Here is a 21,185-nt window from a genome sequence, read left to right on the forward strand (position 1 = left end):
TCTGTTGCAGAGAGAGTTCAGGGGTGCAGGGAGGTTAACACCCCCTTGATTTTTCACCCGGAAGTGTCAGGAGATTCACCAGGGCCTGGGACAAAGTATTTCCATTATGTGGAGAGACTGTAGAGGCCGGGACTGTTCTCCCCGGGGTGGGGGAGGTTGAGAGATCAGTTTGAATCCAGTGGAAAAGGAACTCGCATTGACGATGCCTTGGGCCTAACGTCTCAGACCTCTGCACCCGAAGATAGCCCCAAAAGATTTATACTGCAGCGTTCTTGTTCCTACTCTTGCCAAATCGTATAGTTTTGAGATTATTGTGTATCACATGTTAATTCGTCCACTCTGGGAAGGTAATGGATGCATCAACGTATTTGAGGTATACATGCTAATCTCTTAATTGAGTGGCAGAGGGACTCCATATGAAGGTTTTAAATACTCCTCCATGAATAGCTTCATTGCACCTGTGGCTATTGTAGCAATATGATTGTGTAACTCAACAGGCCAACCTTATTAACTGGGAGCCATGAGTTCAAATCCCAAAGTTGAGCTGGATACTATGTGTAAATGGCTCAATTATGCCTGGAGAATGGGGGGGGGGGGGGGGGGGGGGGGGGAGTTAACAGGGATGTGAGAGATTAAATGCTAAATATAATTAAAACAGGCCTTTCGGCCCACCAAGTCTGTGCCGACCATCAGGCACCCATTGAAACCAATCCCACATATTGTTTTCTGCGCTTTCTTATCAACTCCCCCACATTCTACCACCACTGGGGACAATTTTCAGCAGCCAATTAATTTACCAACCTGCACGTGGGAGGCACCCAGAAAAAAACCTTGCCGAAAACTGACACGACGTGTAAACTCCACACTGACAGCACTCAAGGTAAAGAGTGATCCCAGGCTGCTGGAGCGTTGATGCAGCGGCTCTACCAGCTGCACCAGCGTGTTGCCCTGTCACAGAGAAAGAAGTGGGGAAATGTGATTCCTGGGATTGTTCTGAGAGTTGGCGTAGACTCAATGGGCTGAATGGCCTTTTCTATGTCACTGGAAAAAGAATAAAGTGGCACCAACTGAATTATAATTTAGCTAATTGATGCTAGGGGAAAATTCTAGAAGCTACTCAGACCATGTGAGGCGGCATAGTGGCGCAACTAGTAGAGCCGTTGTCTCACAGTGTCAGAGGCTTGGGTTCAATCCTGACCTTGAGTGCTGTCTGTGTGTTGTTTGCATGTTCCTCTGTAATCTCATGGGTTTCCTCGGGGTGCTCCGGTTTCCTTCCACATCCCAAAGACATGCAAGCATATATGTTCATTGGCCTCAGTAAATTGTTCTTAGTGTGTAGATGTGTGTTGATGCAAAAGTGTGATAATATAGAACTATTGTGAACAGGTGATCAATGGATGACATGGACTTGGTGGGCTGAAGGGCCTGTTTACAGGCTGTATCAATCGATTAATAAACATGAAAGGGATACACAAGAAACTACAGATTCTGGAATCTCTAATAAAAAACAAATTGCTGGTGCAACTTAGTGGGTCGAATAGATTCTGTGGAGGCGGAGGGATGGGCCGACATTTTGGGTTAAAAGACTGTGTCACAAAAGGTTGATGGCGGACGTGGACTCGGTGGGCCGCAGGGTCTGTTTTCATGCTGTACCTTTCAATCAGTCTTTAAATTAATGAATAAATGTGGAATTGAAAAGATGATGTGGTCACCAGTGGTGATCAGTGATTGTTGTACTGTTGATCAGGCTTGGTGCAGTCATTGGCACCATGGCTGGTCTGACTGATATGGTGGTGACCTGTAATGGACGCTCATGTATGGGGAGAATTGGGCACTGTGGAAGTGCCTTCACTTCTTGCTCTGCATCTACCTATCATTACTACCACCTCAAGAGCAAATACTGACCACACCCAATGATAACCCTCACATTTAAAAGCAATCATTTTAATGAGGGCGATTACAAGTCTGTCGAGATCTTGGAGGCATGATTGTGTACACGTCTGCTTTAACTGCAGTTAGCATTCATGGTTTATCTTATCTAAATTATATTTCATCAATCACAGTAGAAAAATAAAACCAAGTGAGTGGGAAATGATTTGTAGCATGTGGGGGTGCAGCTGCTGCCTCACAACGCCAGAGACCCGGGTTCGATCCCGACCTCAGGTTTTTGACTTCCTTATCCAGGGAAAAAGGGTCTGTACATTCAGGATGCTGCCTGATCCGCTGAGTTCCTCCAACACTTTGTGATATGCTGGGATTGTTGAGCAGCGGATTTGATTAAAAGTTTAGTGGTGGCGCAGTGGGTAGAGCTGCTGCCTCACAGCGCCAGAGACCCGGGTTTGAACCTGACCTCAGGTGATGACTGTGTGGAATCTGCACGTTCTACATGTTACCGTGTGAGTTTCCTCAGGTACTCCGGTTTCCTTCCTTGTCCTAAAGACGTGCAGGTTTATAGGTTAATTGACTTCTGTAAAATTGCCCTTAGTGTATGGGGAGTGGATGAGAAAGTGGGATAACATAGAACTAGTGGGAATGGGTGATCGCTGGTCAGCGTGGACTCAGTGGACTGAAGGGCCTGTTTTCAAGCTCAACCTGTTTCTAAAGCTGAAACTAAAAAAATAAAAATAAAATAACTTGAAGCACTGCACTGCATGATGGCATTTTTTTCTGAAAACCTATAAAACCAGACGAGCAGGTCACACCATAATGTAATGGCGAACTTCCAGGACAAAGGTCTATACACATGGAATCAATGATGGGGTGAAGTCGTAGATACTTGGCTTAGCACTGACCTCCCACCCGAAGCCTTCCTGACGCCAGGAATTTTCATGACCAATAGCACCTACTCACTACCTTTCAAGCCTTAAAATACAAGCGGTGGGCACGGGTCAAGAACCTTTAACCTGCTGAAACAATGTTCTCACTGAGAGGAAATGGTCATCTCTGTCCCGATCTAAATCAGCATAGATCATGATCCACTTTACTAAGTCTGCCTCAGAAAATAAACACCCCGTTGACACGTTGGATAAACCAAGCCAAATAACGTGGGCGTAGAAAGTATTATTCTTGTCAATAATATATTTTTCTAGTCAATAAATGTGATGAATTACAAGCTTATTTGCCTTAATTTATTTACCATTCACATCCAGGCTGAATGGCCAAACTGTTTCAAATAATAAATAAAACCGTAATTGGGTTTTCTCAGAACCTTGTGCTTAAGTAGCGAATAGACAACCTTTACAACCTTTGACCCTGTGAGAAGCATCGTAAAAGAGCAACTGCTATAGTACTGAACAGTCAATTAGGGTGAGATCTGTAATCTTGTGTGTAATCTTTCTCCTCTGTCCCTCTGTTGTCTGCCTTCTGGGCTGTGATCACGTGGACTGACTGGTTTTTGCTGCCTTGCCCTCGTGGGTATGAAGCTTTCCCGCTCTGACGTGCTGGTGGGAGACTGTTTGGCCCTGAGGTCCACCGTGGCGAAGCCCAGCCACGTGGTCCAGCCAGCAGGAGGCATGTGGCTTGGTCTCAGTAGCCGGTTCTCCCCTCATTAGGGCCATTATTGCAGAGAGCGGGCAGGTATAGATGCCAACAGCGCGGGGAGACAAGGAGGGGATGCATCCTCAGTCCCTTCAGTAAACACACATCATTGTGGCGGCTGTACTCAATTCCATAACGTTTGGGAGCTAAGTACACAGATATCTGACGATGAACATCCGGCCCATATCTGCTTACTCGTATAACTCCAATACTTACCCAATGAGGAAAAGACCGTGAAGAAAATTGTTCTCCAGGATGAAACTATGGGCTGTGTTACTGGGGACTTACAGAGGCTCCAAGTGTGTGTATGTGTGTGTGTTTGTGTGTGTGTGTGTATATGTGTGTCTCTCTGCGTGTGTTTGTGTGTGTGTGTTCTGTGTGTCCCTCTGTATGTGTGTGTGTCCCTCTGTATGTGTGTGTGTCCCTCTGTATGTGCGTGTCTGTGTGTGTTCCTCTGTGTGTGTGTGTCCCTCTGTGTGTGTCAGTATGTGTGTCCTTCTGTATGTGTGTCCCACTGTGTGTGTCTGTATGTGTGTCCCTCTGTATGTGTGTGTGTGTGTGTGTCTGTCTGTGCGTGTGTGTCTCTGTGTGTCCCTCTCTGTGTTTTCCTGTTTGTGTATGTGATTGTGTCCCTGTGTGTGTGTGGGTGTGTCTGTGTATGTGTCTGTGTCTGTGTGAGGGTCAGAAAGCTGATTCATTTAACTGACCTGAAAGATTGTGTGTTGAAATGTTCACCGGTGCCTCTGCATTGAAATCTTGTGGGTTCAAATTCCACTCCGGGAACTTGAACTTAAAATTCCAGGCTGTTCCAGAGTGCTGCTGCATTGTCAGAGATGTTGTTTGGATGTTGAAAGGGAGTAGCATTTGTTGCTGGTGCCCAAGTCTGTATTTAGCCCTCATGCAGCATCACTAATGTTGCAACGATAGATGCATTAGAAACATTGAGACACAGGGAACTGCAGATGCTAGAGTCCTGAATAAAACACTGCTGGAGTAACTCAGCTCTGAAGAAGGATCCTGACTCTAAATGTCAGCTTCACTCCACCAGGAAGCTTATTGAGGAACAGCATTACAGTGGCAAAGGTCGAGTGAAGTGTTAGGCTGAAGACACAGCTTTGTCTACCGATCCTGATCATCAAACCCAACGGTTCAGAAAAAGACCCTTCAGCCCATCGAAACTACGTGAAGCTTCAACCACCCACTTACACTAGTTCCAATTCATCCTGCCCACATTCCCATCAACTCCCCCAGATTATACCAACCATCTCAACACTGGGGACAATTTACAGCAGCCAATTAACCTACCAACCCACATGTTGTTGGAATGCGGGAGGAAAACAAGCAGCCACGGTGGGGCGGCACCATGGCGCAGCGGTAGAGTTACTGCCTTACAGCACCAGAGACCCGGGTTCAATCCTGATCACGGGTGCTGCCTGTACGGAGTTTGTATGTTCTCCTGTAACTGCACAGGTTTTCGCCGGGTGCTCCAGTTTCCTCCCATACTCCAAAGACATGCAAGCCTGTAGGTTAATTGGCTTCTGTAAATTGTCCCTAGAGTGTAGGACAGTGTTTGTGTACAGGGTGATCGCTGGCCGATACATACTCGTTGGGGCCGAAGGGCCTGTTTTCGCGCAGTAGCTCTAGAGTAAAACAGGGAGAATGTATAAACTCCACACAGACAGCATCTAAGGTCAGGATCACTGGAGCTGCAAAGCTCTGAGATTTGGTTTGTGGGGTCAGTGGCTGAGATCGCAACTTGTTGCTGACTCATGGTCGAGACTAATTTGCGAATGCAGACAAATTTGAGAGGTTTTTCAAAGTCACTTCAAATTGGTGGGGTCCATAAGGCCACATGGATGCTGCTTTCTGTATTTCTCTGTTGATGTCCAACTTTTTCCGATCTGTGATTTAAGGAACATCTCATTGGCCACTGGGAGAAGGTGGCTCATAAGGACTCTGGCAATACCTTTTCTGTGGCCATCAGATGGGGAGTTATCACAGGGCCACCTCAGGACTGCATGCTCAGTCCCCTGCTCAAATCTCTCTATACTTATGACTGTGTAGCCAGTGTTACCAGCCCTACCCTAACCACCCTAACCTCTGATGCTCAAGAGAAAACAATTCAAGTTTTTCCAACCTCTCCATATAGCGAATACCCTCTAAACCAGGCATCATGCTGATAAACCTCTTCTGCACCCTTTCCAAAGCCTCCACATTCCTCCTGTAATGGGGTGACCAGAACCGCATGCAATACTCAAATGCAGCCTAACCAAAATGAAACTGCAACACTCTGACTCTAGTACTAAATATCTTGAGCAATGGCAAGCATATCATATGCCTACTGTGTCATTCTATCTTCCTGCGTTGCCACTTTCAGGAAGTTCTGGACTTTGAACCCTAGATCCCTTTGTCGTAGAGGGATGACTCTCGACCCCACAGAATGCAGGGGTGGGGATCAACATTTCTGCAGTCAAGTCAAGTTAGTTTATTGTCACATGCACGCTGCAAATGCAATTAATTAATTAATTAAATAATCCTTTTAGTAGCAGAGCAGTGACGGAGATGTGATCCTGGGCAGAGTCCGGGGCTTGCCTGAGAATTTGTTGATGGAATTGAAAACGATATGGAATATACTCCCTTTTCTTCCTTTTCATTACTCTGGGAGTTCTCCTCCTCTGAGGGGACAGACAACCAAGGAGTTCTTGTGTAGGAAGGAACTGCAGATGCTGGTTTAAACTGAAGATAGACGCAAAATACGCTGGAGTAACTCCGCGGGACAGCCAGCATCTCTGAAGAGAAGGAATGGGTGACTTTTCAGGTTGAGACACTTCTTCAGACCCAAAGGGTCTCGACCCGAAACATCACCCATTCCTTCTCACCAGAGATGATGCCTATCCCGCTGAGTCACTCCAGTATTTTGTGTCAACCAAGGAGTTCTTGATGGCCTTAGCACCTTATTTTCTTTCTAAATGTTCGCTGTCCATTTACAATAATGTGAGTTTTCCCTTTTCGGTAAAAGCTGTGTTCATTGTGATCAGTTTGTGAATTGAAGCAGCCAGTGTGAAATTAAATTAAATCTATAAACAAGGTGGCTGGGGGGGGGGGGGGGGGGGGGGGGGAGCAGAGAATTAATGCTGACCTTGCCAGCAATGCTTGGATCCTGGAAAATCAATCTGTGTGATTGGTGTGAAGTAGAAGAAATGGAAGAAGTCTATGGAATAAAACCGTACACGTGCAAAGCGTAAGAAGGGTATGGATTCTCAGTAGGGCAGGTAAAAACAGACTCAGCATTTCATGATGAAGACCCTTCGTGCATGAACTAGATAAATGTTGGCATAAAAATTTGGATTCAGCTGGCTGGGTACATGGCATTGTTTCGTACTTTCATGGACTTGTCACAATTCACAAAGTGCCGGAGGAACTCAACGAGTCCGGCAGCATCTGTGGAGGGAATGGACAAAATTGTCAGGTTGGAATCCTTCTTCGGACCCTGAAGAAGTGTCTGAAGGAAGGTCCCATCCAAAATGATGTCTGACGATCACCTCTACAGATGTTGCCCGACCTGCTGTGTACCTCCAGCATCTTATGTTTTGCCCAATATTTCAGCATCTGCAGTTCCCTGTGCCTCATCTTGTATTTTTGCTAATTGTGTTTTGCACTAAAATCTTGCTTTTTGCACGGTCTTTTTTCTTTCCATCGTCTCGGAGAATTTGAGTAGTTTATGTATAATTTGCATTGTCAGAGTCCATGTGGCTGTAATGCTGCTGCAAGCAAGATTCTCATTGTACCTGTACCTCACTGTACGCATGCACATGACAATAAACTCGACTCAATGTGACTTGTATTTATTGTTCTGTGCAACCAGGTATTCAAAAGCATTTTCCTAGTAACCAGTTACGAAGGAGCAATGGGAGACACAATAGTGAATGACTTGAGAATACATGGAATTAATGGGGAGGGTGGGAGTGTGGGGAAAGGTATTGGAAAAACTAAACGGAGAGATCGTTCTGCATTGGCTTTGCTAAAGATGGAAACAGAATTGCAAGCTCTGCGGTTTCAGCTACTGGGAATCATTTTGTCTATGGGTTTATCTTGGTGTAAGAGCTGAGACACAATAATGTAAAACAGAAATCGAGAGACTAAGCATATTTCTGGAACAACGTTCTGTGGATGATCAATGATCTTTGGAAAAAGTCATGTTCATGAATTGATGAATCCAGATTGAGCCTATCACAAGGCTCAGTTTACGAATTTGCAAAGAGAGCGATCTCTCTTGCTAAAGGCTGTGGAGAGGCCAGTTTTGTGAAATCCTGCAGGATATCAGGAGTACCAGATGTTTAGATTCCCATGCCAAGCACAAATAAATCTTTGTGGGCTCAAGGCCTTTCCAGCTGTGGATACGAGGGTTAAGGTAGTGCCTCGTTATAAAGTGCAGCCGCTTTTATAACTACAGCGTCTAACTGTTCCATGTCCACTCCCTATTGCTGTACTTGGATATGTTGCAACAGCCCCGGTCTCTCTCAAAATGAACAGCACAGTCTGTGTACTGCTTCTGCAGAGAATAACTCCACAGAGGAAGACAAGTAGATTTTGTGTTGAGCTTGGAATCTACGGCTGATCAGGCGGGAGAGAGCAACTCAACAAAACAAAACAGCAGACAGCATTTGTAAGAGTGTAATAATAACACTGTGTGGCGATAAATGATTTGATAATAAACCGTTACCACTGTGAATTAGATGAAAGTTGTCAATGGCTTTTCTAACTAAAAGCGTGCAAAACTTGAGATCTTCAGTTCTAAGTCTTGCTCAGGCTATTGATCGCCAAACTAATGTAATATTAAGGAGAAGCAAACTGTGGGATTCTCATAAACATACATACATAAACATAGAAAATAGGTGCAGGAGTAGGCCATTCGGCCCTTCGAGCCTGCACCACCATTCAATATAATCATGGCTAATCATCCAAATCAGTATCCTGTACCTGCCTTCTCTCCATACCCCCTGATCCCTTTAGCCACAAGGGCCACATCTAACTCCCTCTTAAATATAGCCAATGAACTGGCCTCAACTACCTTCTGTGCAGAGAGTTCCAGAGATTCACCACTCTCTGTGTGAAAAATGTTTTTCTCATCTTGGTCCTAAAGGATTTCCCCTCTATCCTTAAGCTGTGACCCCTTGTCCTGGACTTCCCAACATCGGGAACAATCTTCCTGCATCTAGCCTGTCCAACCCCTTAAGAATTTTGTAAGTTTCTATAAGATCCCCCCTCAATCTCCTAAATTCTAGCGAGTACAAGCCGAGTCTATCCAGTCTTTCCTCATATGAAAGTCCTGACATCCCAGGAATCAGTCTGGTGAACCTTCTCTGCACTCCCTCTATGGCAATAATGTCCTTCCTCAGATTTGGAGACCAAAACTGTACGCAATACTCCAGGTGTGGTCTCACAAAGACCCTGTACAACTGCAGTTGAACCTCCCTGCTCCTATACTCAAATCCTTTTGCTATGAATGCTAACATACCATTCGCTTTCTTCACTGCCTGCTGCACCTGCAAGCCTACTTTCAATTACTGGTGTACCATGACACCCAGGTCTCGTTGCATCTCCCCTTTTCCAAATCGGCCACCATTTAGATAATACTCTACTTTCCTGTTTTTGCCACCAAAGTGGATAACCTCACATTTATCCACATTATACTGCATCTGCCATGCATTAGCCCACTCACCCAGCCTATCCAAGTCACCTTGCAGCCTCCTAGCATCCTCCTCACAGCTAACACTGCCCCCCAGCTTAGTGTCGTCCATAAACTTGGAGATGTTGCATTCAATTCCCTCGTCCAAATCATTAATATATATTGTAAATAGCTGGGGTCCCAGCACTGAGCCTTGCGGTACCCCACTAGTCACTGCCTGCCATTCTGAAAAGGACCCATTTACTCCTACTCTTTGCTTCCTGTTTGCCAGCCAGTTCTCTATCCACATCAATACTGAACCCCCAATACCGTGTGCTTTAAGTTTGTATACTAATCTCTTATGTGGAACCTTGTCGAAAGCCTTCTGAAAGTCCAGATATAACACATTCACTGGTTCTCCCTGATCCACTCTACTAGTTACATCCTCAAAAAATTCTATAAGATTCGTCAGACCTTTCGTAAATCCATGCTGACTTTGTCCAATGATTTCACCACTTTCCAAATGTGCTGCTATCCCATCTTTAATAACTGACTCTAGCAGTTATGTAATGGAATGAGGAGGAATTTCTTCATGGCTGATCTATCTTTCCCTCTCAACCCCATTCTCTGCCTTCTCCTCGTAACCCCTGACACCCACACTGATCAAGAATCTGTCAATCTCCACCTTAAAAATATCCATTGGCCTGGCCTCCACAGCCTTCTGTGACAATTAATTCCACAGATTCACCACCCTCTGACTAAAGAATACTAAACTTTTACATGATAAATTGCTGGGAGTCACTTTATTCATTTATTTGCGTGCAGGGCACCTCACTGTAATTTATTGACAATCACTATTTGCCCCTGACCTGAGGAAGAAGTTTTAGTCACTGCACCGAACTAGTTCACTGATATCTCTCAGGGAATCTGTCAAACACAGCACAGTGCAGTGCTGTGGTTGACTGATTCCATGATAGATATCAGTGAACAGTTCAGTGCTGTGGTTGACAGATTCCATGATAGATATCAGTGAACTAGATGAGCTAGTGTCACCGAGACTTGCATTTTTGTATTGACTGACTGATTGAAACATACAGCATGAAAACAATTCCTTCGGCCCACCAAGTCCACGCCGACTATCATTCGCCCATTCACACTCGTTCTATGTTATCCCACTTCCGCATCCACTCCCTGCACATTCGGGGCAATTTAAATTCCAGAGCTACCATGTGTGGGATTTGAACTCTAGTCTCTGGATCAGCGAACTGGACTTCTGGATGTTAGTACAGCATCTTAACCATTGTGGTACCACTGATTACAGTGCTGGACTGTTGATCCAGTGATAGGTGTTCGAGTCCCACATCGGGTTGCAGGAAAATTAAATTCAATAAATAGTTAAAAGATCAGCTAATTCCAGCTCCAGAGACTGCTGGATTTTGTTGGCTGACTTCATCCAGAAGAGAGAATCTGCCTGACGACATAACTCAAACCTGCCCCCTGTAATGGGCTGGTAAGACACCCAGTTCAGTGGCACATAGACATGGGTCGTAAACACTGGCTTCACTGGTGACAGCTATGTCACGTAAATGGGTCAACTAAACTAGAATGTCAAATAAAGCTGTAATTTGAAATGTCATATATTTCAGCCTTAACACAGAAAGGACATGGAGACTTTGGAGAGGGTGGAGAAGAGGTTTACCAGAATGCTGCCTAGATTAGAGGGTATTAACTATAAGGAGCGGTTGGATATACTTGGATTGTTTTCTCTGGAGCTTTGGAGACTGAGAGGAAACCTGATGGAAGTATGTAACATTATTAAAGGCATAGATAGGGTAGACAGTCAGAACCATTTTTTTCCCCCGTGGTGGAAATGTGAAAGTCTAGAGACTTGGCTCTAAGGTGTGAGGGGCACAATTTAAGAGCTATGTGTGGCAAGTATTTTACACAGAGAGTGATGAATGCCTGGAACGCGCTGCCAGTGGTCATAAAGTCATGTGATATGAGCAGAATGAGCTTATTTAGCCCATCAAGTCTACTTGTCCGAGGAGCCAACATTGGCATTAAAGAAGTTTTTATATTGGTACATGGAAATATGGATTACGTGCAGGCAGAGGAAAGTAGTTTACCTTGGCATCATGTTCAGCATTGACATTGTGGGCCGAAGGGCCAGTTCATCTGCTGTGCTGTTCTGTGTTATAATGAGAAAGCTGGACCTCGGCCTGCGTTAGTGGTGGTGGCAAGTACTCTCAAAAATTTAAGAAGGATCGTGACGTGCACTTGAATTGCCACGGTTTAGGAAGCGACAGGCCAAGGCCAATGGGATCAGTATGTAGGAGTAACTAATGGCCATTGTGGACACAGCGGGCTGAAAGCACCATTCTTCTCCCTTCTGGAACATTCCAGTGTCATTGACAGACGGTCAGGATCTCTTGGATACTCCTGCCTCGGTAAAACATTTGCAACTTCAGTTGCTGTAAACTAGAAAAATGTGAAGTTGTTTTTCACCCCAATCTTGAAACTAATGGAGTTATGGTCACTGGCTCCACAGTTCTTCCTCACTTCATCAATTCTTCCTCACCATCAACCTCACTTCCTAAGAGGAGCTTAAATGAAGCCCCCCTCTCTAGTAGGGCCATCTACATTGCTTCGGAAACCTCTCCTGGTCACACGTCTGCCCCATCTAACTCCTTAGCACTAAGGCAATCGCAGTCAATATTAGGGGAGTTGAAATCACCTCGGTGGCACAGTGGTGCAGCTGGTAAAGCCGCTACCTCAAAGTGCCAGAGACTCTGTCCGTTCTGTGTGGAGTTTGCATGTTCCCCTTGTGACAGCATAGGTTTCCTCCAGGTACTGCAATTTCCTCCCACATCCCAAAGACGTGCAGGTTTGTAGGGTAACTGACCTCTGTAAATTTCCCCCAGCATGTAGGGAGTGGATGAGAAAGTGGCTCACGAGATATAGATCTAGTATGAACGGGTGATTTTAAAAAAAGACATGAAGTGCTAGAGTAACTTGGCGAGTCAAGCAGCATCTCTGGAGAACATGGATAGGTGCCATTTCAGGTCGAGACCCTTCTTCAGATTGAAGAAAGATCCCGACCCGAAATGTTACCTATCAATCAGTTTGAAGAAGTGTCACAACCTGAAACGTCCTATCCATGTTATCCAGAGATGCTACCTGACCTGGTGAGTTACTCCAGCACTCTGTGTCTTTTGGTTGACGTTATACAAGTTTTGGTTGAATGCTGCCATGCATTAAACGTGCTACTGAGTGCTGACGGTTTGGTTTTATGCAAACCCAGGTCCACTGGTCTGGTTCTTGACATGCGGAAACTCCTGGGAAAGTGATCAGATGCTGGTGTTGACTTGAGGGATTGTCAGAGAGTAAAACAAATAACAATTACTGAGAAAATAATCTTCATACGTTTAACATGGAGAACTTCAACGAACATGGATGTTGGGCAATCATTTCCACCTCCTCAGTGCCTGGTTTGTCATTTTGTAGCCGCAACGGTGATAATGAAAATGGTGTAAGAGAGGTGGCTCCGGAGTAATAATTGTGTGCACGGTGTTCTCATGGTCAAGAGGAACTAGATCACAGCCGCACAGATTAATAACACTTAGGACTGTCAACTGTAAGTGGTTCACCAGCATGTGACTCTGAGATGAAATGCCAGGGATTTGCTTTCTAATCAATGTCACTGGAATAAGCCAAAATCTGACTTCCCCTGATCTCAGCCACTGTTGGACTCCTCTTAGACATGCCCTCTGAACCAATCCTCTCCCAGTCCACATACCATGAGCAACAGGCAGTCATCAAGAACGTCAGCAACTGGGGGCGGCGCAGCTGGTAGATTAGCTGCCTCTCAGCACCGGAGACCCGGGTTCGATCCTGACCTTGGGTGCTGTCTGTGTGGAGTTTGCAAGTTCTCCCTGTGACCATATGGGTTACCACGAATGCTCCAGTTTATTCCTCCATCCCAAAGACATGCGGGTTTGTGGGTTAGTGGCCTCTGTAAATTGCCCTGAGTGTGTAAGGAGTAGGTGCAAAAGTGCGATAACGTAGAATTAGTGTGAGTGAGTGACTGATGGTCGGTGTGGACTTGGTGGGCCGAGGAGCCTGTTTCCATGTTTCAATAATGGCTGTTTCAATCAATTAATAAACATGATGGGGAGACACAGAGACTGCACATTCTGGTATCTGGAGCAAACAGCAAACTGCTGGAGGACCTTAGTGGGTCGAGCACACTTTTGAAGGCCGAGGGATGGTGGACAATTTAAGTTGATAGCCTGTATTGGTTGCCCATCCTTCTACCTCCACGTATGCTGCTCAACCTGCTGAGTTCCTCCAGCAGTTTGCTGCTCAAGAACCTGAATTGGGGTAATCCGTGCAAATGAGGTGGGAGACCCCTGGTCCATTATCTGGACTCGGCAGGAATGCAGAAACAAGCATATCTGCTTGCCTCTCTTGAAACACAAGATAATAGGAGCAGGAGAAGTCCACGCAGCCCCTAAAGCCTGCCCCACCATACAGTATGACCATGGCTGATCTGCCCTAGACCTCATCTCTTCTTTGCCGCTTACCCTAAGCCCTCAGTTCCTCGATCTTTCAAAAAAATTATCTTTAACTACCTCCAGCATTCCAGTTACAATCTTGTCCTAACCCCCATCCTTATCTGCTTGTTCAAGACTCTCACACTACATCAAGCCACCTCATTCTGAAGAAGGGTCCAACCCGAAACATCATCTGTTCATTTCCCTCGACATATGCTACCTGACCTGCTGAGTTTTCCAGCAATTGCTTCTTGTGCTCAAGATTCCAGCATCTGCAGTTCCTTTTGTCTCATCCATGGAGTTTAGTGCGTTTCAATAAGGTCAGCCTCCATTCTTCGAAACTCCAACAAAGGTCGATCTTATTTCTCCAAATACTCGTGATGGGGCAGGTTTCTCATCCCATGATGGAGCCTGGTGAATGTAAGCCTGGCCTGGTCCCTGCCTTTTAAAGATGAACATACCACACTCTACACTCAGGAGGCCAGTCACACCCAAACTACTTTGTCAGTCTCCATCTGTATCTTCACCCATCTGACTGTTTAGCAGAAGACATGAAAATATATGTTAATGGAATCAGTGCAAATGAACAGGATCTTCTCCATTGTTAGCAGACTACTAAATGGTCCTCCAAAAAGCTAAGGTGTAGTTCCGATCTTCCAATCCACCCATTGGGGTCTTGCACTTTTTCTCTGTAACGCTATATTGTAACACTATATTCTGCGTTCTGGTATTTTTTCTCTTTGTACTGACTGTTGTATCTGTTATTTGATTATATTCATGTAAAGTATGATTTGATTGGATAGCGTGTAACCAAAGCCTTTCAATAGACCTCGGTACACGTGGCAATAATAACACTATATGGCAACACCAATACCGGTGGAAGTGGGTGAAGCCAGCTCGGTTGGCTTGCCACTTGGTCTCTGCCAAGCTGTGATGATTAAATTTGCTCCTTTTGTGTAGGGTTCTTCACTGTGGGGTTGCTGCTTTCAGTATTTTTGAACTTTACTTTTCATTTAAAGGTCACGTTTTTGAGCCTGTGGTGATGGTTGTTGGTTGTGTGGAAAGCTTGGCTTATGCTGTGGCACCAGTGGGCAGTTGTCATGCTATAGACATTGAATAAAGTCGTGCAAATTGGAATCGCTCAGCTCTGCAGTCAAACCTCTCCTGCTTTGGATTTTGTTTTCTCTCTCTCATCCCTTGAATTATAATGTGGATGCAATGAGTACAATATCGACCTGCATGGTTTGGCAAGGGAAGGTTTACTCAAATGGAGACCAAGGAACTGCAGACGCTGGAACTCGAGCAATAAACAAAGTGCTGGCGGAACTCAGTGGGTCAGGCAGCATCTGTGGAAGGAAATAGTGGGCTGAAGGCCTTGCGCATATTTCTGTACTGTTCTATGAAGTGGCCAGACATCATTTTCAGGTCAGGACCCTTCTTCAGCCTGATGGAGTTTGGGGAGATGGTTCTTTCTACTAGCTTTTCCCCCTCTACTCCATAGTCTGAAGCAATGTTGCTTGTCCACTTTCCTCACAGATATTGCCTGATCTGCTGAGTTCCTCCAGCACTTTGCTTTTCCGTCAAAGACCTTTCAAATGTTTTTATTCTGGCAGAATATGATATTTGATACAAATTCTCTTTGTACAGTACAATTCTTATAAAACCAAAGCCACTTTGCAGATATATTTTATATTCTAATTGGCTTGACTGTGCTATGAATAGAGGCTTGGCTAAAGCTGATAGAACAGTGTGTGCTTGGATCTCAAAGTCTATGTGATTCCAGAAATCCAGGGTGTTTCCTTACCAGGGAATTGGACATAACGGAGGAACATGTAACTGTTCTAGCGAGTGACACAATTGCGAATTAGCATTTAACCAATATTTGACAAGTCTATGGGGTGGCACAGTGGTAGAATTGCTGCTTTACAGCGCCAGAGATCCAGGTGCGATCCTGACTAGGGGCGCTGTCTGTGCGGAGTTTGTATGTTCTCCCTGTGACCGTGTGGGTTTTCTCCGGGTGCTCCAGTTTCCTCCCACATCCCAAAAACGAGAGGTTTGTAGGTTAATTGGGTTCTGCAAATTGTCCCTCGTGTGTAGGGTAGAACTGGTGTACGGGGTGATCATTAGTCATTATGGACTCAGTTGGCCGAAAGACCTGTTTCCACTCTGTATCTCTAAAACTATGATCCATTTAGGGTCCATGTGGCAAAACCCATCTCGTGTGGTCTGCCACATTACCATGGATCTGTAACTTGCCCACACCTGGAGCTCGGCTCCAAAGGATCACAGTTCCAGCTCCTCTATTGTAGGGAGAAGGTTGCCGATGTGGCGATGTTTTGGGTCTAAATGCCTATGACATACTTGGTCTGACTTAATGTTTATTAAATGTGAATCTGACATCTAGTGGCAAAGCATTACTACTGCAGTAAATTTTAGTTTTGTTTCCATTGGATTCGATGAAGTCGTAGAGTATAGAACAGTAGAGCACAGGAACAGAACACGAGGCCAAGACCAACTCTTATCCTGCCTGCACATGATCCACACCCCTCCATTCCCTGCATATCCATGTGCCTGTCTAAAAGTCTCTTAAACACCACTATTGTATCTGCCTCCACTACCACCCCTGGCACCACTTCCCTGGTTGCAGGCACTCACAAGTCAACAGGGAATCACCCCCCCCCCCCCCCCAGTGTCTTACAGACCTGTGACGTGCACCACCTGAACTGGCCAAGTCCCCTAAGCTTTGCTCCAGACATAGCTAGTCACCTAGCCAACTCCCTCCAATTTCAAAGGGTCACTGAATAGTGTCTATTTTTCTTTACTTTATAGATACAGCGCAGAAACAGGCCCTTTGGCCCACTGGGTCTGCGCCGACCAGCGATCACCTCGTACACTAACTCTATCCTACACATGAGGGACAATTTAAAAATTTTACCGAAGCCAATTAACCCACAAACCTGAAGTATGGGAGAAAACTGGAGCACCCAGAGAAAACCCACAGGGTTACAGGGAGAACGTATAAACTCTGCACAGACATCACCCGTTGTCAGGATCGAACCCTGGTCTCTGGCACTGTAAGGCAGCAGCTCTACTGCTACGCCACTGTGATGCCCTAACTAAACTAAAATTATTACTATTAATTTGAGAGTGTCATATAACACAGAAACCGGCCCTTCCGCCCAACTCATCCAAGCCGACCGAGATACCCCATCTAAGCCAGTCTTAAGTGCCCCTATTTGGTCCGAAACCTTCTGACCCTTTCCTATCTCTGTATCTGTCCAAATATCTTCTAAATATTGTTACAGTAGCTGCCTCAATTACCTTCTCTGGCAGCTTGTTCCATATACCCATTTCCCCCTCATCTCAGGTCAGGGAGATGAATCTATCTTCACACATGGTAGGACATACAGCAACTCCTCCTTAAATGTATTTTAAAATTTACTGATTGTAAGGCTGGGTGAGCGGGCGCACGGGTGGGTCGACGGACAGATCTCCTCTTCTTTCTCCTTCTTTTCATCTTTCTCTTTCCTTTCTTCGCTCTTTTTTCTTATTTCAATTTAATATTCTGTTTGTAAAATGTTAAAATTGAAGCTGTGCTAGAGTTGTAGAACTGTTAAGTCATTCTTATTTGTACAATTGCTTTCCAATAAAATTATAATTAAAAAAAAAAAAAATGTAATGTGTTAGTAATATATTTGCGTCCATTTGACCGTTTTTAAGTGTCCGGTTGTAAGAGATGTTTTAGGTCAACCCTGTAGGCCCGTTTCCACGGCAAATTACTGAAGGCCCTTGGTATTGGGGAACAGCGGACCATGCGTACAGTTCCACCGAGTGAACCGGTGTGGCAGGAATGCACTTGGGCTGGCACGGACCTGAGGTCGACCACAAGGTCCATCTGGGCCAAGCCAGGTCCATCTGGGCCATGCCAGGTCCTGCTGGGCCAAGCCAGGTGCTGCTGTTAGGGACTCTCCAGGGACTGTGACTGGAGCTCCAGCCACCCACATGTCCCTGACCATGTCGCTGACCTCCGTGTCTCAGTGGGAAATAATTCATGCCACTCTCAAGGGTCGAGAGTGTTTAATTGTCATATGAACCATGACTGGAACAGTTACCGTAAGTTAAAGGGCACATTAACGTCACAACTCACCTTCTAAACTTCTTTTTTCAGAAGGAGAGTATGTTCTCATTTGTGTAAAGTATCTTTACTTTAATTATTTTATGGCTGTTTATTTAAGTCTCTCTGAGTGTGACAGGACCACAGTGTAAAGACAGAACACACTCTGGCTGTTATGTTTGACTCAATGTCATTAACGGCCAGGTGATTGATCAAAATGTAAACAGTGTATTAAAACTTTGATGAAGATGCTGTGCATTGTTTCAGTTCAGCATCATATCTGAACTATCTTGCTCAGTCCCCGATGAACGAGCTCAATATTCATCAGATCCATTAGGTTTAATATCCTCTAATCTTCCTGCAGTCCAAGGCTTCATCCCTGATTTAATGTCTGTGCACAGGACTTGTCTACTTTACAATGTCTCATGAAACCACCTGTGCTTTTTTGATTCAGTTTGCCAGTGCAATACTTAAGTACTGCAAACTGATGTAACCACGGTATCAGCCATAATCCAGTTCACAGTGACCGCAATGTCTGCCGTTTATAGGATCCCACTGCTGTTACTTATCTACTAATGCCGACCACATCTCCCAAACCTGTGACCTCTACCATTTGTAGGGCAAGGGCAACAGATGCATGGGTGCACCACCACTGTCTGGTTCCCCTCTACATTGCGCACCATGGTAGTCCACAATGGGAGATTGGGTCTAAACCCTAATTTACAAGCACTGGGTCACTTGAGAGATTACCTAGTGTGTCCATTAAACCCCAAATCTAGCAGCCGCTGCTGACACAAAGAACACAAAACGTCTACAGGTGTGTCCAAACAGTGGGCAAAATAAGACACTCAAGGTGGGTATATCCCCGGGGCCTGACCAGGTAAATGCTAGGATCTTATAGAAAACAAGGGTGGAGATTGCTGGGGTCCTGATGATGATTTGTGAATCTTCACTGGGCACAGGTGAGAGACTGGAACGTGGCTACTTTGTACCTTAATTTAAAAAATACAGCATGGCTACATGGGGAACCTACACAACAGTGTACCTAACATCAGTGGTAGGAAAGTTATTGTAAGGGATTTTGAAAGATAGGCTTTATTTGCATTTGAAAAGGTAAGGGGTGATCAAGGGTAGTCGGCATGGCTTTGTCCATGGGAAATCAAATCTCATGAATTCGATCAAGTTTTCGAAGAGGTGACCACGAGGATTGATGAGGGCGGGACGGTTGATGTTACTTACTTTACAAGGCCTTTGACAAGGTGCCACATGGTAGGCTATTCCGGAAGGTTCATCTCCAGCCTTTGTCACTCACTCCACCCAAATGCCTTCACCCGTATTCACCCATCACTTTTCCAGCTTTCTCCCCCCACTATGATCCGTCTGAAGAAGAGTCCCGACCCGAAATATCACCTGTCCATTCCCTCCACAGATACTGCCTGACCCGCTGAGTTATTCCAGCATTTTGTGTTTTACTGGCATTTTATAGGCATTTCTCTTGTCTAATGAACAGTCCACATTTAGCTGACACATTTCAAGAGTCAAGATGTTTAATTGTCATTTTTACTTTCAGCTGCATAACAATGCACATGGATAATATATAATGAACTAAAATTCAATAAATATTCAGTAGAAATTTAATTCAATAACCAATCATTGTGCAAAAAATCCCAAAGTTCTAGTGCAACCAAACATCAATTAATGTTGTGTAGTGTTGAAGAGTCTGATAGTTATTGGAATGAAGCTATTATTGAACCTGGAGGTCACTGTTTTCAGACTCCTGTGACTTCCAAATGGTAGGAGTGAAATGAGAGATAGACACAAAAGGCTGGAGTAACTCAGTGGGATAGTCAGCATATCTGGAGAGAAGGAATGGGTGACCTTTCGGGTCGAGACCCTACTTCAGACCCGAACTCGAGCCTCGACCCGAAACGTCACCCATTCCATCTCTCCAGAGATGCTGCCTGTCCCACTGAGTTACTCCAGCCTTTTGTGTCTATCTTCGGTTTAAACCAGCATCAGCACTTGCTTCCTACACAGTGAAATGAGAGTGTGGCCAGGGTGGTGTGGGTTTTTGAGGCTGGCTGCCTTTTTGAGGCAGCACCTCCTGCTCCCGGCAGCAGTTGCAACACTTTGTTTCAAGCCACAAGATGAATGGAACCCACTTACCATTCATACTGATTGCCAAGACCAAAAATAGTTCATACATCTCTGCAAACAGGTAACTTTCTAAGATACTTTCTGTTCTTATTTAGACTAAATTGTTGATAGGAGAGGTCACATTACAAAGATTAACCGATTCCCTGTTTTATGGAAATCCTCATCCAAGCAAAATTCTGTTTTCGGAGGAGGATATGTTTATGAAGCAGTTGGAATCTATCAGGTTTTCACTAGATTAGTGGGGAAAGTTTAGTCTTCAGATTTGCCAAACCAAAGTTTTGAACCTGCACCCAGTTATCAGGTGCTTTAGAAGGTGTGAGTTAATCTCTAATATTTATGGAGCATCAAGGTGCAGACGTACAATGTTAGTTCTTCAGCCACTTTCAAGTAAATTGTGGCGAGGTTTATTTTTAACTTTGCGTATTATCTTCTTTTGGGAGAATTTTGCAAAATAAATGCTTACCAGAGTATTCATTTTCTGAAGCTGTAACGTTATTTAAGTGGAGCAGAGATTGAACCTTCCTCCACATTGTCTCAATGATACTATTTAACCCTGATCCCAGAGTGACATCAGTCTGATGTTTCTCTTCACCTTGTTTTCAATTCCTGTCACATCCCCCGAGTTGAAATCACGGTGACGTGTTTTGACAGACCTATCAAACCTTTACAGTCAGTACCTTTGTAGTTAGGCCACATTCAGGAAGGAACAGCAGATGCTGGTTTATACTGAAGATAGACACAAAATGCCGCTTTAGCTCAGCTAGTCAGGCAGTATTTCTGGAGCAAAGAAATAGATGACGTTTCGGGTTGGGACCCTTCTTCAGAGTGAACGTTAGAGAGGAGGGGAGGGAGGCCAGAACAGAACCAAACTTTTTGTTCTGGCCTTTTCTCACCTTCAGTCTCCCCCCCCCCCTCCCCCTCAGATTCAGATTCAGGTTCAGATTCAACTTTAATTGTCATTGTCAGTGTACAGTACAGAGACAACGAAATGCAGTTAGCATCTCCCTGGAGAGTGACATAGAATATGATTTCAATAAATAAATCTATTTTACTTCGGAGTCACGTGAGTGACTACGTGAAGAACCCCGCCAGGACGCATGCGTGCCATATATCGCTACACGCATTGCGAAACAGTCAGGTGGGGTGGAACGACCTT

This window comes from Amblyraja radiata, chromosome 32, assembly GCF_010909765.2.
Source record: "Amblyraja radiata isolate CabotCenter1 chromosome 32, sAmbRad1.1.pri, whole genome shotgun sequence".
NCBI classification, from domain to species: domain Eukaryota; kingdom Metazoa; phylum Chordata; class Chondrichthyes; order Rajiformes; family Rajidae; genus Amblyraja; species Amblyraja radiata.